Genomic DNA, 19,310 nt, shown 5'->3' with positions numbered 1-19,310 from the left:
GTTGTGGAGGAAGAAAGTGTTTGTTATCGGCTTACGGATCCACCTCACATCCAACAACTGGAGGAGTCAAATAGAACTCAAGCAGGCTGCCACAGAGATTCAAGAGCTTGGTGCAGAAGCCATGGAGGGGTGCTTTGCTTTGCTTCTCTGGGTTTCTCAAGTCTGATTTTTTTTTTTTTTTTATAGAACCGCGGACCCCAGTCCAGGCATGGCACACACTCACCACGGGCTGGGCCCTCCTCACTAACTACTAATTGAGAAAATGCCTTACAGCTGGATTGATTTATGGAGGCAACTTTACAATTAAGGTTCTCTCCTTTCAGATGACTCCGGCTCCTGTCAGGTTCACATAAAACTAAGTCAGAACCTTGTCAACTTGATACACAAACACCACCTCTTCATTCTTGTTCATTCCCAAGATCTAAAATTACATCAACATCACAATGAAAAATTTTTACAAACTTTAAAAGTCCAGGGTCCTTTACAACTTCAACACTTTATACTGGGCCTCCTGTAAAAGCCAAAGTCTCTTTTTAAACCCTAGGTCTCCTTTTAAAATTTAGCTTCTCATGTTTTGAGATTCTATAAACAAAAACTTATCTGAATACTGTCTTATTTCAAGAGGAACGAACCAGAGCACCCCCTAATCTCAACAAAGACATAAAACAAACACCAAAAGTTTAAATAACTCAATGTCCAGTGTCTGAGATTGACTCACGATCTTCTGGCTCTTCCACGGGCTTGGGTCACTTCTCAGCTCTGTCCCTCTGCAGCGCACACAGCTTGTCTTCCAGGCTCCAGCTGGCCTCTATTCCACCTCTGCCACTGTTCTTGGTCTTATATCCCATGGTATTGGACTTCTGGGATCCCTTGTTACAACTGGGCTGCGCTTTCGCCAGTAAGATTCTCAGGGCTCTCTTCAGGGACCGTCAACCGCACCCCACCCATAACAGTGCAAAGCCTCAGCTACGCACCATGGCTCCTTCATGCCTTCAAGACCAACCCACCCGGGTTACTCTTACACTATTCACTTCAGCTGTCTATCACCATGGCGCAACTTCAGCCAGCTCTCGGAACACAGCTCCTGTGTGCTTGACCTTCGCGAGAACTCTTCTCAGGAGACTTCACCTGCATTAATGACTGGTCTCTTCTTAATCATGGCCTGATTCTTCATCTCCAGCTAATCAGAACAACAGAATTCGTAACTCAAAAGAAAAAAACAAGCCCCTAGAGTCTTTAATCTTCCTCTGAATCCTCACAAGCCAGGCCTCCACCCTCTGCATGCTGTCAACAATCTTATCCTCCAAGCTCCCACATAATATCCCACTGAGACTCATCAACACTCAGTGGATTTTTCTAGCCCAAAGTTTCAAAGTCCCTTCCACCATCCTCCCCAAAGTAGCAGGGTCAGGTCTGTCGCAGTAATACCAGGTACTACCTAGTACCAACTTGTCTTAGTTTGGGTCACTATTGCTATGATGAACATCAATGTGCCAAAATCAAGTTAGGGAGGAAAGGGTTACATTTCTACATCATAGTCCATCACTGAAGGAAGTCAGTCAGGAACCTGGAGCAGAAGCTGATGCAGAGGCTATGGAGGGGTGCTGCTTGCTGGCTTATTCCTTATGTCTTGTTCAGTCTCCTTTCTTATACAACCCAGGACCACCAGCCCCCGGGATAGCATCACCCATAGTGGTCATGGTTCTCTCATATCAATCACTAATTAATAAAATTCCCGCTAACAACCTGATCTCATGGAGGTGTTTTCTCAATTGAGGTTCCCTTCTTACAGATGACTGTAGCTTGTGTCAAGTTGCATAAAACAAGCAAGAACAGCAAGTCAATGTCCAGCAACGCAGGCTGTCATGACCAATGTCTAGCAATGCAGGCTGTCATGACCAATGCCCAGCAATGCAGACTGTCATGGTCAATTCCCAGCAATGCAGGCTGTCATGGTAGTGCCCGCAATGCAGAATGTCATGGTCAATGCCCCAGCAATGCCGACTGTCATGGTCAGTACGTATGCTAATACAGACTGTTAGGTCAATGCCCACCAATGCAGGCTGTCATGACCATGCCTAGCAATGTAGGCTGTCATGACCAATGCCCAGCTAATGCAGACTGTCATGGTCAATGCCCACCAATGCAGACTGTCATGATCAATGCCCACCAATGCAGTACTGTCAGTTCGATTCAGGAACAAATAATTTTTTTTATTGTTTTGGTTTATTCTTTAATGACGTAGGTGGGTTAGAGGGGAGTAGTTATGACACTCTCTGGTGTCATTCCTGTTTGTTATGTTGGTGGGCAATAGAATTATTCTGAAAAATATTTTCAGTCACGAACCTCGAGGGTTCCCAGATGCTTTATATGCTTATAGCTGTTTTTAAACATCTGTCCTCTCAGCCTCTGGGCTGATTAACTGCTCAGGTACAGAAATGTGCTGATGCTGCTTGAACATGAACACACACTTTCCTCCTTTTCCTTATCACCTTTCACCTTTTACTCTTCCAAAGGGGAATGTCTGTTAGTGGAAACATGGCCCCTGTGTGAGTAAGTGCTATAGTTAAAGACTGGTATTGTGGAAATTCTAGCTAATGAAGCACAAACTGTCAGAACACCTGTCATAGGCTACCAAAGTAGCCTTCCCAGGCTGGACACAATCCCTTTCGTCTTCAGAAATAAAGAGAAGAGCTCCTCGGAGATCAACTATCCTGTCATGACATATTGGCTTTCCAGACAAAATGAGGCTGAGACTTCCTGAGGGTTCTGGTCACAGGAAAGATAAAATTTCTCCTCCTTAAGGCAAGGCCCTCCAGCTCAGCATTTGCACATCTCTGGCTGCATTACTCTCCGCTGTGGGGACTCTCCTGTATGTACGACTCTCCTGTAGTGGCAGCCTGGTCCTTTACCTACAAGGTTGCCAGTAGATTGCTTCCCATCAGTGACATGGAAAGTGTCCCTAGACATTGCGATTGGGGTCAAGATGCATAAGATCATCTCTAGTTGGAAGAACATTTTAATGAGTGCCGTGTCAACTTGTCATGCAATGAAAATCTCAGATCAGAAACCACATGGAATGTTAGATATTACATGTAAGTATAGCTGTGACTATACCATGCAATTCTCCAAATGCCCCTCTTTTGTCCCTCTGAAAGCTATGTGCAAGCAGGTGAGCACACCTATCTCCCAGATGCCATTCTAAAATGTGACATCAGCAGCTCTCGCCCCTGGCATGAGCTCATGGCACTTGATTTCCTTTGTGAAGTGTGCACATGGAGGTGAGTATGCTCACACTGACATCTCGGGAGAGTGAGGAACTGGCCTCAGTCAAATGAGCTTCACATATAATTGGTCTGCCATAAAAATAATGGACTATCTAATAGTGTTGTTTTTTTAAATATTGTTATACCTAGGGATGGGGCAGATTACCAAGTAATGGATCCCATTTTTAGCATAAACAAGTCTGTTGCTCCTTCTTCCCAGGCAATTTTTTTCCTGTGATATTGTGCACCCTGACAGAGGTTGCCACCTACAAACAGAATTGAGAATTCTTTTTCTTCCTTTCTTGGGTTTCTCTGGACACTATAGTTGGTTCTTATTTGCTTATCACAAAGGGATATGTTATACTTAACAATGGAGCCATCCCACGTCCTTAGCCCCCCACAGACCATCAGCACCCTGGTGTGTGCTTCATTATACTTTAAACTCTTTAACTTCTGTGAGGATCTAAAACTCAGCTGGCCATACTCTGACCTGCTTATAAATAGCGCCTCCACAATTGCACTGGGAACGGAGAGGTGTTAAAGGTGAACAGGCGTGGCTGGGGACGCAGCTCACTGATACCCAGGCTGAATAAGACCCTGGATTTGATTCCCCGGCATCGTAAAATAGAGTTTCATGGTAGTGTGTGTCTATAATCTTAGTTAGCACTTGGGACACGAGACCTTGTCTCAAAAACTTTTTTTAAAAAAAATGACTTGGTATCTTATGCCTATAATCGGACCACTCAGAAAGTAGAGACCATTGTGAGTCTATTATGAGTCTGAATTCAAGGTCAGCCTAGGCTAGCATATAGAAAGACCCTATCTCAAAAAAAAAAAAAAAAAAAGAAAGAAAGAAAGAAAGAAGAAAAGAAAAAATAGAAAGAAAAAAAGAAAAAAAGAAAAAGAAGAAAAAGGGAAGAAAGAAAGAAAAGTAATAAAGCATAGCTTCAAGTACCCACTTCAAGTTATAAACACACACACACACACAACATCACACACAGACCCACACACACAGTTTTACCGACCCCTGAGAAGCGTATGCTCAAGATACAGCGAGTGGTTACCATCACCATTTATCTGACCTCTTCCTGATCTTGTGGACCACTGTGATGGAGCAAAAACCTTCTAGAATACATAGGGACCTTCAGCTCAGTCCTGCTAAGATCTGGCATTCTTAAACCTGTGCTCCAGACGGTTTGTCAGGGAGACACTTGAGCCGCACGGGGATGCTGCTGGTACCACACCTGGCCTTCATTTCCAGCAAGGAGTACCAAGGTCATTACTACAGATTTACCATCTGGTGATCTGGCAAAGAAAGCTTCCTGTGACTCCAGGATGACTCGAAACCGGGCCAGAAGAACCACATCCCATATTCCTGGTTTGGCTCTAAGCTCAGGACTCGCATTATCAGCTGAGCTGGAAGGAAGGAAACCCGCTGTCCCTCCCTGTACAAGGACAGAACCATCCTTCCTATAGAGGCAAGCCATCTGGGCTCATGTCCAGGTCTCTATGATATGTCTGGCACACAAACATAATTATGGGGTCCTGCCTATGGGACTCTGGACACAGTGATTAGGAAAACTTATACAAAGACACCAAGGTGACAATTTTAAGGTGTTCCTCAGAAAGCGCTCAGTCTGCTCATGAGGAGGACACAGGTAACAACCTGTTCGGTGGAAGTCAGTTAAATATCTTCAGGCCGAGGTGCTTATTTTCCAGCTCTCATTCAGAGAGAAAGTGAGATTTAAACAGTATTATGGAGGAGAAGGAGCCTTGCCTTCAGTGCAGAGGAAAACATACAGAGAGATGAGCCCCACAGGGAGGAGTCATGAGTAACAATAGCCCAGTGGTGTGATGGGAAAAAAAGTATCGTGTCTTAATGCCGCCATTTAGCCTTGGCAGAGTAAGAGATACGAGACGGTTTAGAACTGAAGATATTTAAAAAGAAAAGCAGTATGGGGTATATTTAAAGATCAAGTCACTTCCTGGGCTCAAATATCTCTCTCTACCATTCTTGCCCTCTCCTCCTGGGGTTTTGAGAGCCTTTTCCTCAGCATCAGTACCAGCATATGAAACGAACAGTGCAGGATGCCACCGTGGTCCGGGATGAAAGATGTTGAAGGTCTGGAAGCAGGAACTGTTTTCCGAAGCCACTGTGGCTACCAGGTGCACCGAACTCCGAAGAACTGTGGTCAGAAACTGCCACCACCTTTGTGTCTTAGAGACATAAGTGAAGACGCTCACGGTTTTGGTTTTCTTCCAGAGGCCTTGGGGGAGAAGTGGTTCGTGTCTCTCCTAGCTTCTGGTGTTTGCCGTAACATTCCCATTTGTTGCAGAGACATCCCTTGGTTCTGTCGCTCGCCAGCCATAGCACCTCCCCCAACCCCTTCCAATATAACTCCAAATTCTCCCTCTGATAAAGGAGGCACTGGGATTGTGTCTGGAAGCAGTGAACCTGGAATGACCTCATCCTAATGTAACCATTTTCTACAGAAATCCATTGCCAAATAAAGGCCCGTTTCATAACTACAGAGGCCTGCGGCTGGAACAAATCTTTTTTGGTGGTGAGATTCAACTCACAGGCCTGGATGTGTGATCTAAGCAAGGTTGTCGGGAAGGAGAGATGAGAGGATGTGACAAGCTGTTCTAAGGACGGGTCGACCGTCCCTCTGGATAAAAACTTGAATGATCGGTAAGGGGGGAGATGATGTCTGTAAGTTCGAGACTGCATACTATAAATGAGAAAATCGCACAGTCTACCCGGTCGACATTCTCATGGCTGCCGTGGTAGCTGTGTTCGTGTCAGGAGAGACACCAACCTACCCCAAATGTACCCTCAGTATGTAAAAGTTCCAATAAATCCGAACAGGATAGAGTGGGGCATGGGGAAGGAAGGGGAAACGTCGGAAGTAGAGAGGGAGAGGAGAAAGAAAGAGCAGAGTGGAGATCTAGACACTAGATTCTAGGGTTTACCAAGGTCCACAATGTCAAGCATCCCTGGAGTGTCTAGAAGAGGTTGACATATGATCAGTGGAAAGATCCAGCCTTGGCTGACATCATCAAATCCACTGAAAGCCACTGGGGTCTCAGCTGAACGACACACTACTCCGGTGTGTGTGGGGGGGGGAGAGGGGGTAATTCTCCCTATTACTCAACGTCTGACCTGCGACACTAGACCTCTCAGTTCTCCGACCTTTGCACTTAATTTACACCAAAAAGCTCCCTGCTTCTTGAGGCTTCATACACAGATTTAATTATACGCCAGCTTTACTGGGTTTCAAGTTTGCAGATGGGAGGAACTCTTGCTCCCCACAGCACGAGCCAGGCTCTTATGTGGCATCTTCTGTTGGTCTCTTCACTCTGCTTCGATATAACACTTGAGGCTGGTACATTGTAAACAACCTCTTTCCCTTCTCATCGCTCTGGAGACGGAGTGGGGCCAGTGTCAGCTCACTGACAAGCTTGGGTTTTAGTGGGGTTTGCTGAACCCGGGTTGTCTTCTTTTGGGTGGTGTCCTCACTGAGAAGAATGGGAAAAAAAAAAAAAAAAATTTGTTTATTATTTTGTTTATATTTCTATTTATTTAAAAATCACTAAAAGGTCACACACACATTGATTTCCAGAACTGTCTGGAGATACAGCATTAGATCTCAGAAAGCTATCGAATATCCATTTGTATCTGGGATGTAAGTGGGTGAGATTAATTGTGATGAGACTCAGAAGTTGACCTTGGGGGTAACAGTGGATTGGGAAGTCCATGGTGGTGCCCTCAGCCCTCTCCTTCTCTGTAAGACAAGAATATAATGGGACAGAACGGCTGCACACAAAGATTCCTGGTGCATCACCGTGTTGAAACCCATCCCACCTCCAGTCTACAAGTTCTGCCTCACAGTTCTGGTAAATGAACTGGAGTTGTCAGACTTTTGACCCCCTCCAGATCCTCTTGTCCTGTGGATGTTGTAAAGAGATTCCCTTCAGAATTTGCCTCCCCAGATATAGAAACATAAGTATAATGTTGCCGTGGAGTTATTTGTTTTTGTTGCCTCTATGAAATTGGACAGCAAGCATGCTTGGAGGTTTCAGATTTTAATTGTGACTATTACACTCAGACTCATAAAGTAGCAAAACAATACCCAAAGCCAAATCATGAAGGTGAAGCTGATGATCCCTAGAAGTGAATCCATTAACATGTTCGAGCTCTGTGTCTGCTGGCCAGATCCGCACATTGCCAGGCAGAGACAGCTGTGTGGGTTTTGAGGTGCCCCAAGCACCAGCACAGCAGAGTCAGTGGCTTTCTCTCCAGCTCCCAGAGCTCCAAGAGGCCGAAATCTGAGTTTTTGTTCGTTCTCTTTCTCTTGACTCTACGAAACAGAACAGTTAGACCACAAAAGCTTATGCCAAGATCTCACCCAGGGGATGCCCTGGTGGCTGACTGACAGCCCCCATGCACGGGTCAGCAGACAGGATCTCCAGTGAACCCTCATCACCACATGCTGGTACCTCTCTAACGCACTTCTTCACTTTGCTACTGCCACCTTTTAGATATGATGAAAATGAGCAGGCTTCTTCTCCTCTCTCCTCCTCTCTCGTCTCTCTCTCTCTCTCTGTGTGGTGTGTGTGTGTGTGTGTGTGTTTGCTTTCTTTTTCCCACAAATATTATGTTTTGACATTCTAAAGAAGAATCCCATTCTATCCAATTCCCAGTGTTAGAGGCAGCAAAGACTCGATCGAAGAGAGTGACTTTGATCTGCACACTGACCTGTTCAGAGCCATCTTTCTCCATCTGGTCTACCCGCATCCCAGGAGACAGTGCCACCCTTCAGGCAGCAAGAGACAGGAGAAATGCACGTGAATGTCTTACGGATTGGTCACAGTGCTCAGATTAGTTGTCTTTTGGGGAAGGGGAAGGCAGAGGAATCCAGAGCCCCCATGTAGAGACCTGGTTCTAGTTAGAGAACACATACACACACTACACTCACACAAACATACCACACACTCATTCACATATCACACACGCACAGCACACACCACACACACATACCACACACACTCCATTCACATACCTCATAGTCACACACACCACCACACTACACACACACATACCACACATACATACCATACACACACACACACAGTCATTCACATACCACACACAGTCACACACATCAAGACACACGCTACACACATACCACACACACATCATTCACATACCACACACAGTCCACACATATCCACACACATACACACACAAATATACCACACACACGACACAGTCATTCACATACCACACACAGTCACACACACCACACAGACACTACCACACATACCACGTACCATACATACCATACACACACACACACACACACACACACACACACACACACACACACTACACTCTGTACCTGAGTGCAACCCTTATAGATCCAACAAAGTGTGGACAGAGAGTGTGCTGAAAGGAGTCGCCAGCCATCTGCACCACAAGTCACCTTCCTGTCCTAATTTCTGAACCATGTAGAACAATCACTTTACATCCTAGGAGATATTATGCACAACATAAAGACAGGATGAAGGCCACATAGGAGGTGTGGCACAGGTTATATACAAATGTTATTGCCATTTTTTAAATGACAGATCTTAACGTTTGTGGATTTCTGGTAACTGTGGGTATGCTAGCTAGTTTTATGTCAACTTGACATACACTAGAGTCACAGGAGAAGAGGGAGCCTCCATAATGCTGGCTGTAGACAAGCCTGTAGGACATTCTCTTATTAGTGATTGATATGCAAGGACCTAGCCCATTGTGGGTGTGGGTGGCCATCCCTAGGCAGGTGGTTCTGGGTGCTATAAGAAAGCAGGCTGATCAAGTCACGCCAGCAAGCCCAGTGAGCAGTATCAGCTCCTCCTCCAGGTTCCCACCCTGCTTGAGTTCCTGTCCTGACTTCCTTCCATGACGCAGTGATGTGGAAGTGTGCAGCCAAATAAACCTTTCCTACCATAGTTGCTGTGCTCATGTGTTTTGTCACAGCAATAGTAACTCTAGACTTTCGATCTGAAGGTGAAATAGAATATGGACAGAGACCACCAGACTACTTGTTAGTAAGGTCCATGGGTGAGCACATCGAGCGCTGTGGAAGAAGCCATGGTCCTAGTGCCTTCTCAGGTCTTTCCTGGGCCTGAACAGGCTGAGATAAACATGACACAAGAATTTAGAAATGGCCTGTCTCAAGATAGGGTCTTTGTTGCTATAATATACACCATTACCAAAAACACCTTGAGGAAGGAAGGTGTTTATTTCATTCTACATCTTTAGTCAGAGTCAGATGGACTAATTCTTCCAGGGATAATATCAATACAAGCTTAGTTAACATTGGTAAAACTTTAGTTTGGTGGGGAGGAAGTATCCATATGGATTATATCACAAATTTTTCATTAATTCCTGAGCAGTCAGTCCACAACTGAAGGAAACATGGCAGGGCTCAAACTTGGAACCTGGAGGCAGGAACTGAAACAAGTTCTGCAGGAACATGGCTCACAGGCTTTGGCCCTCATGGATTTCTCACCCTGCTCTGTTAATAGCATCCCAGACTTCTTCCCATGGGTGATGCTGCCCCATTGGAGCTGGGCCCACCCACTAAGAAAAAGTCCCACAGCCTCGTCCACATAGCCAATCTGCTAGGGATATGTTCTCAATTGAGGTTTTTCTCTTCTAAAAGGAACTCAAGCTGTGTCAAGATGAAAAATACAAAGATACAAACAAAACAGGAAACCACCAACAGGACTTCACCTCATTCCCCAGAGACACGGTGAGGCAACCTCATCTCTGTCAGAAAAAACATAGTGTGTTGTCTAAACAGTTTAAATTTTCTATGGTTTTCACCACTGCGTGCCCATTCAAACACACGACTGAACAGTGTGCACAGTGGCTCTCGAAAATATTAGTTCAACTGAACTGGGCTTATGTGTTTCAGTAAATAATAAAGAATTAGTGACACAATCTATGTGTTACTTCCCTCCCTCCAAACTGAAGTGCTTTAATGAGTGTTACCTGAGTTTAGTATCTTCCAAATGTCGCATCCCTGCAAGAATTAGTCAGTTGCCTCTCTAACAGCTCAAAATAGGGCAGCCTGAATCTGTAGCCGTAATAAAAACATTCAAGATGAGAAAAGAGAGATGTAAGATGAAGAGGTGGAGAAGGAGGGAAAGGAGAAAAAGGAGAAAAAAGAAAAGAGGGAGGAGAAAGATAGAAAAAGGAGGGGGGAGAGACAGGGAAGAGGAAACCTGGAGCTCACTGAATGGCTAGCTTCCTGACAAGTGAGCTCCAAGGATTCACCTGTCTCTGGCCCCCTTTGCTGGGGTAACAGATATGTACCACCAGTCCCTGGTGTACATGGGTGGTGGAAATACATACCCATGTCCCTAGGCTTTCATAGCATGCACTCTAAGACTTAGTCCATCTTCCTAGACCACGATGGTTCCTTCCGTGTCAGCTTAGGTTGCAGTGTGAGCACAACAGGTTAACAAAGGATCTGTGTGAGCCTGTGGTTATTTCCAGAGGAGATCAGTAGATGGCCCTAATGAAGATTTGTTCTCAGCAAGGTAGCCAGGCATAACTGGTCCATTGCAGATGGTGGAGACAGGAAAGTGGATGATGATTTTAGCCAGCATAACTGGTCCATTGCATATGGTGGAGAATAGGAGGTAGAGGATGAGGTAGCCAGGCATAACTGATCCATTGCAGATGGTGAGAACAGGAAAGTGGAGGATGCTTGATTGAGCATGGATTTTGTTCCCATCTGGCGAGATTGGAGTATACGTTGTTGACTTTCCAGCTCCCAGGTCCTAACAACCAACTTCTACCCCAACTTTCCTAAGTCCCCAACATAACAGGACTCTTCAATTTTCCGTAACCCCAGTCGATGACACGTGTCTGTGTGGCTCCAGCTCTCTGGAGGGTCCGACTAACATAGAGTCTGTGTATTCACTCAGGAGAGGTGAAGTCGATTGAGAGGGAGAGTAATGAACCACACAGAAGAATTCACAGCAGAGTCGCCCACCCACCACATATCAGAATGGACTTTTCGTGAAAAAGAAAGAATGCTACACAGTGTGTTTTCTGGTCATGCAAACATACACAGAACATCCCAGGAATGCTACGACCATGCTCTTGTGTGTTCATCATTATGTTAAATACTCTGATCTGGAGTTATCAGACTCCCCGGCAGCCAAAATTCCTGTCCAGGGAAATGTATGAGGTAGCTTGTATTTTCCACAGTCCACTTTCCCAGGAAGCCTTGTGAGGTAGAGGTTGGGAGGCAATGTCTGTCTCAGAGACAGGCAACCATGGTCTCGACACTGTCTTGAATCGTGTCTATCATGGCTCTGATGCTGGAAGCTAGCACTCATGTAGCCTCCTCTCCCTGTCCTCTGACTGCATGTTTTCTGTTTTTCTTCTATCAGATGGTCCCTGTGACATTGGAGTTCAAGCACACTGGAAGGAGACTGAGCTTGGGCACTGGAGCTCCGGAGCAAGGCTGTGTTGGTATTCTTTCAAAAAGCCAGATGACTGTGCCAACAGCTTTGCATGAACTGTTTGCCAAGGCCATGTGGGTGTGAGGTGGAGGGGTGACATTTGATATCTAAGACATGGCTTTCCTGTTCTGACATTTAGCCATCCCAGAAATATCTCAGTTGCTGAGGGACTGGGATCTATGGTCTGTGCATCCTGCACTTTGCAGAGGACCAGGAAGGCAGCCAGTTAATGGATGCAAAGGTTGAGGAAAAGCTTTTGAATGTTCTCTTGGGTTTAACTTTTAGAACATTAATCAGACAGACACACACACACACACACACACACACGAGAGAGAGAGAATATTTTGGAAACTGTTAGGAAAAGTTTGTCCCTAATGGTTTATTTTTATGAATAGAAGCAAAATATGTCATTCAGAAAAAGAGTAAATGCTGTTTAGACAAAAGCACAGGTTTCCTTCTCTATAGAAAGGGGAACCATACAAATGATTTTGACCAGATCTTGGGCCATCCCTTCCCAGCCTGCTGGGACTTGGTCTTCCTCAGCTCTAAGGGCAGAGGTCTGATGACACAGAGGCCTGTCTGCATTGGATTCTTGAGAGGTGCTGTCACTGATGTTGGACAGCAATGCACCATGAAGCAAAGCTGAGATGATCTAAGCTTTGTTAAAGAGTAACTCACCCTGGATGCACCTACCCCTAGCTTCTGTGTGGCCTGATACACTCTCCCTCAGGGCACCTAGTTCAGTCTTAAATGTAGACACTTCATTAACCACGGGGATCTTTATAAAAAGAAAAACCGAGGGGGCGGGGGGCTGGTATAAAACAAAAGGCTTCTCTCTGTGTGTCCTTTATAGAACATCCTGCCATCCTGAAATTTAAAATTTCCCATGTGTAATCATGTAGGCTTTTTCAATGCTAGATGATATAATGTTTAGGTCGCAGCTGTCCTCCTGGTCTTTACTCTGAGGTAATGAACAAATGCGCATCCCCTTTTATTATAACGCAGACAGTCTTCTCTCAGGAATGCTCATTCATCCCATTGCTCCTATACTCTTGTCATGCATCAGATCCGGCTTGTTTGGCTTCGTCGGATCTCCTCTAAGCAGATCTAACAGAACTGAGAAAAGCCCACACACTGTCTGATGCTATTGTTTGAGTATTTTCATCTCTACTTAACAAGTTGATGCGTTCTCTGTGAGGTTGGGTTAGGCTGATGTACACATTATAAAGCCACTATGAATGTATGGGAGTTGTTTCATCCTAGACTGGATTTGGGAAAACCTGGCAATCGTTAGTTTTCAATACTGGGGTAGTTTTCTATTTAATCCCTCTCCACATGTAGCTGTGAGGCATTCATTTCTGGTGATCACCTTCCTTCAACACTAACTGGGATATTTGAGATGTTCATGATTTATGATTCTATGGAAAGTGTGAGGTAGTTTACATCAAATACCAGGACTATTTTTATTCTGGTTCTCAGAAGAATGGTTGGTTTTATACATTCTTTTTTTAAAAAAAAAAAATCTAGAACTTAACGTTTAAATTGAGGACATGCTTTCTAGGCAGTGAAATGACTTTATAATCTGAGCTATAAAAGGTAAATTTCTCTCTCTCTCTTTATGGTACATATGTTAACGTGACGACTAAACCGCATAGAACACCGGGTGACATTGTTAGCACGTGAATCTTCCTCTTGTGCTTTGATTCTTGGTTTCAGTGGTAACACACAAGTATCTCATGGCCATGTGGCTGTGGCTGTTTGCTTGACAGAGATAGACTTCCAGTCTCATGCTGATACACAAGGCTAAACTTCCTGCTTAAGATACCTGGTCTCTTGTCTTTTTCAACATTGCTAAAACTACAGTTGTAGCAAAAACAGCTTGTACTAACAGCCAAATTCCCAACTTATCGCTACCCATGTCCGACCAGCCTGACTTGTCCCACTAACCGGAACCGACTTTCACTTTCACTGTCACTTCCAACTCTCTTTCAACTCCTCCCAATACCGGTAACCTATCTTGTTTCCTACCAGAGAACCTAATTGTCCCACTTACCTGGGCACTTACCCAGTCGACTGTCCTTGAAGCACAAGAAGTCTGAACACGTCCTGTGAAGTTTCGGTGTATCCCGGGTTGCGGCACCAACTTGTCGCTACTCACGTCCAACCAGCAGAATAACAACGGCAACCGGCAACCGTGTTCTTCTTCAAGCGGTTTATTCAGCTATCCCTGTAACGCAAGCTTCTTCTCTCTCTCTTCTAATCCTCCCTCTCCCCGCTCCCACAACCCCTTATAAGCATTGCCTTAATCCTATCAGCACTCCACAAAGTCACTGGAGATTGGCCATTCTCAATGATGGAGTTGGGGTGATCGGGTAACCACACCTCTCAGCGCATACAACTCCATATATGGAGTTGTCTTTTCCTCTCAAGCAATGCCTATGCCAAGCGCCACCTTGTAATGGTGAGAGTGGAGCTGCTTCCCCACAGGAATCTCTAATCATGTGTCTCTAATTACCATATTGCTCCAGGTAAACGTGAAGGAGCTGAGGCTGGGATGCAGACTAATATGCCTTTACTCACACAGCTGCTGGGGGCGGTTGGGGTACAGCTTTGAACCTTGAAGATGGTCTCTATGATCATCTGCAGTATATTGTACTGGATTGCCTTTACAGGAAGAGTTCTGACGGTTTTTCATGAGCCCCTGCCACCACATGACTTCCCATTCATCCCAGCCTGCTCTGTGTCCTCTCATGGCTGCAGTTCTAGGCTCTTTCTGTCTACCCTGTGATTGAGTTTGAGAAGCTGGGTTGTCAGGGGCAGCTTTGCTTATACACTGAAGGCCTAAAATCAGCCATAGGCCTAAGTCAGCCTGCTAACACAAGGTCTTGGGTCTCTGTGGAAAAACACTGAAACAGATGGCTATAAGATATTGTAAACAAGCAGCTTTGGTGGAAATTTACCAGCCTGGGTCGTCATAGACCTTGTAGATATGTAGCCTTGGTGGATAGTACCAACTTAGATAAGGACAAGTGAATCATAGGCGGAGTCATAGTGACCTGTTCCCTGAACCTTCACCCAGTCAATACCCTGTTCTGGAAGATGTCTGTACTTCCCTTGAACACTTACGTTCCTGGGTTATTCCCTTTCCCAATCCTGCCTTTTTGTGTATATAACCCCTGTGTGAAAAAGTAAAAATGGCAATTTGATCAGACTATAGACAGATCGCCATTCTTTGCGTTTGCTTGTCCCCCATCTTCTCTTTCAGGTGACCTCCCCGGACCCCTGTTTAATGCCCTGCTGGACAGGACAGTGGGTCATTGACATGATGTTGGAAGTATGGAGAGAGAGAGGCAAGTACATTTCTCCCTCTGACTTTTCTCTGGATGAGTTGTTAGCAACTGAATTCACATTAACTCCTCTGCCATAGCTTCGGCTTTAAGTCTGAGCTGCAACTCTTCTCTTCTGTCAACACTGAAGTGATGGTGGTTACCACAGCTGCCCACTACAGTGGCCTCACCCCTTCCCACGTATCTCCTTAGCCTTGCCAAGCCTGTTATGAGGGACTTGTTTCTCCATGTCTCTATTTCAAAAATCTGACGGAGATTCTACCTAATTCATGTTATCTATTTAATTTTGTTTTCATTTTTATTTCCTTTTTCTGTTTGACAGCTTTACACATGTATATAACAATTGTTAGTTTTTTGTACCCCCAACGCCCCATCTTATCCCCCCCTTTACACTGAAACTTCTTCTCCACAAGTCTTCCCACAACTTTCTTGACTTCAGTGTGAGACCTAACCACCTGAGCCCATGCAGACCCACTTTTGAAAATTTACAATGGCATATCTAGTAAAACTCTGGGAAGATTGTATTAAAGATTCTCTGACTAAAGCACTAGCAATAAAACTGTAAGCCACAAAGAAAAGGTATCGCTAAGGTGGACGTTGTTAAAATTACAAACCCGTATATTCTGCAAATGACGCTGGCAAGAGAATGGAGAAAAGTTCTGAAAGTTAAAAAAAAAAATGATGGACTGGCCTCAAAGTGTACAGAGCTCTGAAAAACCAACAGTAAAAGAACTCACTATGAGAATGTGCAAAGCACAGGAACAGAGTCCTCATTAAAGACATCTTCAGGCAGAGAAAATGGGTGAAAGACATTCAGCATCATGTCATTAAGGATCTGAAAATTAAAACAACCAGACATCTCTGTCTACCTATTGGAATAACACAAATCCTCAACATTGACAACAGCAACTGCTGCAGAGGACCAGGAGCAGCAGATGCCCTCACTGGTGTGAGGACCAGGAGCAGCAGATGCCCTCACTGGTGTGAGGACCAGGAGCAGCAGATGATGCCCCTCGCTGGTGTGAGGACCAGGAGCAGCAGATGCCCTCACTGGTGTGAGGACCAGGAGCAGCAGATGCCCTCACTGGTGCGAGGACCAGGAGCAGCAGATGCCCTCGCTGGTGTGAGGACCAGGAGCAGCAGATGCCCTCACTGGGTGCGAGGACCAGGAGCAGCAGATGCCCTCACTGGTGTGAGGACCAGGAGCAGCAGATGCCCCCTCAACTGGTGTGAGGACCAGGAGCAGCAGATGCCCTCGCTGGTGCGAGGACCAGGAGCAGCAGATGCCCTCGCTGGTGTGAGGACCAGGAGCAGCAGATGCCCTCGCTGGTGTGAGGACCAGGAGCAGCAGATGCCCTCACTGGTGTGAGGACCAGGAGCAGCAGATGCCCTCACTGGTGTGAGGACCAGGAAGTAGCAGATGCCCTCACTGGTGTGAGGACCAGGAAGTAGCAGATGCCCTCCATGGTGTGAGGCTCATGAAGGGGCAGATGTCCTCGCTGGTGTGAGGCCCAAAAGTGGCAGATGGCCTCGCTGGTGTGAGCACCAGGAGCAGCAGATGCCCTTGCTGGTGTGAATGCCAAATCGATAGCCACATTGAAAGGCAGTTTGGTCCTGCTATGGTTTGGGTTTGAAATACTCCCCAAAGACCATGTGCTTCAAGAAAAGCAGAAGGGGGCCAAAGAGACAACTCAGTGGTTAAGAGCAGGTTCTGCTCTTGCAAAAGATCCACCATCAGTTACTAGAACCCAAGTTGGGCATCTCGAAGCTGCCTGTGCTTTTCAGCTCCAAGAATGCAACACCCTCATCTGGCCTCCACTGGCACCTATACACACATACACATAAATTAAAGTGAAATAAAATATAATGACCATCTTTGTAATACACAGTGTTTACGATTGCTTAGAATTTATCTATTTCTACATAATACTTTAAATTTGTGTTTTCTTGGTGTTTTCTTAAGTTTCTTTCAATGATGTTGGATATTTTAATTATACATTTCCTTTTTTAATAACTTTGGTTATAATAATGTGAGTTTTAAATATAGGTAAAGATGTGTATGTGTGTGTTTGTGTGTGTGTGTGTGTGTGTTGGGGGGCAAGTGAGAGGTAGAGAGATCTTTGCACCTTCAGAACATTTAAGATACAAGTACCTTGTTTTCAATAATGGTTATTACTTTTAAAAATGGACCTAATTATTCTACCTGATCTGCCACAATTTTTATGTTCTATTTTTTCCTTTAATACATATTCAGTATTTTTTTTTTTCTCTTGCAGCAGAGTGGGAATAGGTGATTTTCTAAAGCCTTAACTATTTACTGTTACTTCTTTTAAACGAATGAGGTTTTATTTTAATTCCTAAGTCCAACCTTTCTTCCCTAAGTCTTTGCAAATGCTACTCTTGTTTAAGTCTGGTATGCGTTGTGATGGACAAATTTGAAACAAAGATTATTTTTCTTAAATGGTAAGTATATTCACTGTTCTGCCCTGACCCTTGGGATGGGCATTTGTCTTGGGATTTACAAATTCCTCAAGGTTATACCTGGGTGTGGATCTGTGATTTTTTTTCCCTTGGCTGAAAATACAGTATTTTAATTTAAATCTGTTGGGGAAACAAGCCTTTTCTATTCAGATTGTGGTTTCTGTTCTGTTTGCTGTCTTAAAATGCACGCCCAGAGCTGATTTCCCCAGCTTTGTTGTCTCTGGCCTCAGCAATGTTTCTCTTTGAAGGTTATGCTCTGTTTAAGCACTTACCTGGCTTCGGTTTTACATTTAGAGATAAGGCCTTTCAGGGTTTCTTCTTAAGTATGGTATGAAGTGTGGATCCAATTTTATCCTCATGCAAATGAATGTAGTCTCTCTGACACCATTTACAGGGAAGTTTATAATTTCCCCAATGATTCAGGAAAACGTATGATTTCCCCAGTATTTCCCCCAAATCTCAACTCCCCAGTGTAAGTCTGTGTGCTGGGGATGTGTTGTTATGAAAGTGTTGGGTAGATTCTAAGAAACTTGGGGTTACTGATACACCATGTGGTCACTTAGGACTGCTGTCCTACTGTGTGCTCAGCCTGTTTGCTTAACCTGCCTTTAAGATCCTTGGATTTCCTACATGATCACCTTTTGCATCCTTAGTTAATGCTTATCTGTGATCCTCAGTTATGTACCCTTATGTCCATGACCCGGAAGTAGTGCTCATATGAATATGTTATGACAACCATTTGCTGAACACAGAAAGTAAGACAAAAACAACCTTGTAAAATGAGTATCTGCCATAAATGTTTAAAACAACACACAAATGTTGCTTGATAAACAATGATAGTTGTAACATTGCTTGTTATCTGGGTCAGCTGGAATCAGTGACTTCATCCCTTGTAAACTTAAAGATTTCTATGATGTCTCTCTCTCTCTCTCTCTCTCTCTCTCTCTCTCTCTCTCTCTCTCTCTCTCACACACACACACACACACACACACACACACACACAGACAAACACAGACACACACAGACACACACACACAGAGTAGGGGAGGGAGGGAGAGAGAACAATGGAAGAAACAGGGAGAGAGAAGAGAAACTCAAAATCTAGGCAAACCCTTGGTTGAATTGCACCAAGGAGAAATGTTTTTATTTTATTTAGTACAATATTGACACACTATTGGTGACTCTTATTGTCCAGGTGTTCAGACTGATGTGCAGTGTGTAATAAATAATAGGTGCACGCTCAAAGTTTCCATACACATGGCTCTGTTTCAGCATCACCAGAGATTCATAGCCACGTTCTGTTCTGTATTGTGGTCTGGTGGACAGATACCATGTTTACACACTGATTTAACTGCAGAAGCTTCCAAGTGTATTTCAACACCCTGTGAGCCCCCATCCATCTTCTTCTTTAGAAAGTTCTTAGCTAATAATTCATACGAATTTTAGTTACAGTTAACCAATGCAAAGACAAAACAATCCTTGTTGGTATCTTTTTGTGGTTGAATTGCTAAAGTTAAATGACATTTTATGGTTGGATTAAGTAAAAATTAATTAATTTCAGGAAAATTGACCAATATATAGTGTTGAGTTTTTCTGTTCTGAATAAATAGTGCTTTCAGTGTTATTCAAGTCGATCCTGTAGATACATTGTAAAGTCGTCACTTGCTTTTTTGCCTATTTTTTGAAG

At 44.5% G+C, this 19,310-nt stretch overlaps 1 long non-coding RNA gene across 1 annotated transcript in view; it reads right to left on the bottom strand.

Moving 5' to 3' along the window:
- The window catches only part of LOC143434033 (uncharacterized), a 15,826-nt gene extending 5,118 nt beyond the window's left edge, over window positions 1–10,708 (bottom strand). The window contains exons 1-2 of the long non-coding RNA XR_013103180.1: window positions 10,675–10,708; window positions 8,026–8,083 (exon numbers count right to left, since the gene is read on the bottom strand). This is a non-coding gene — a long non-coding RNA (uncharacterized LOC143434033). The remainder of the gene's footprint in view (window positions 1–8,025; window positions 8,084–10,674) is intronic.
- Window positions 10,709–19,310: the final 8,602 nt, after the last annotated feature.

Source organism: Arvicanthis niloticus, chromosome 12 (genome assembly GCF_011762505.2).
Source record: "Arvicanthis niloticus isolate mArvNil1 chromosome 12, mArvNil1.pat.X, whole genome shotgun sequence".
Lineage (NCBI taxonomy): Eukaryota > Metazoa > Chordata > Mammalia > Rodentia > Muridae > Arvicanthis > Arvicanthis niloticus.
Note: the sequence above shows the minus strand (reverse complement) of the source record. Positions and strands in the feature narration are given on the sequence as shown.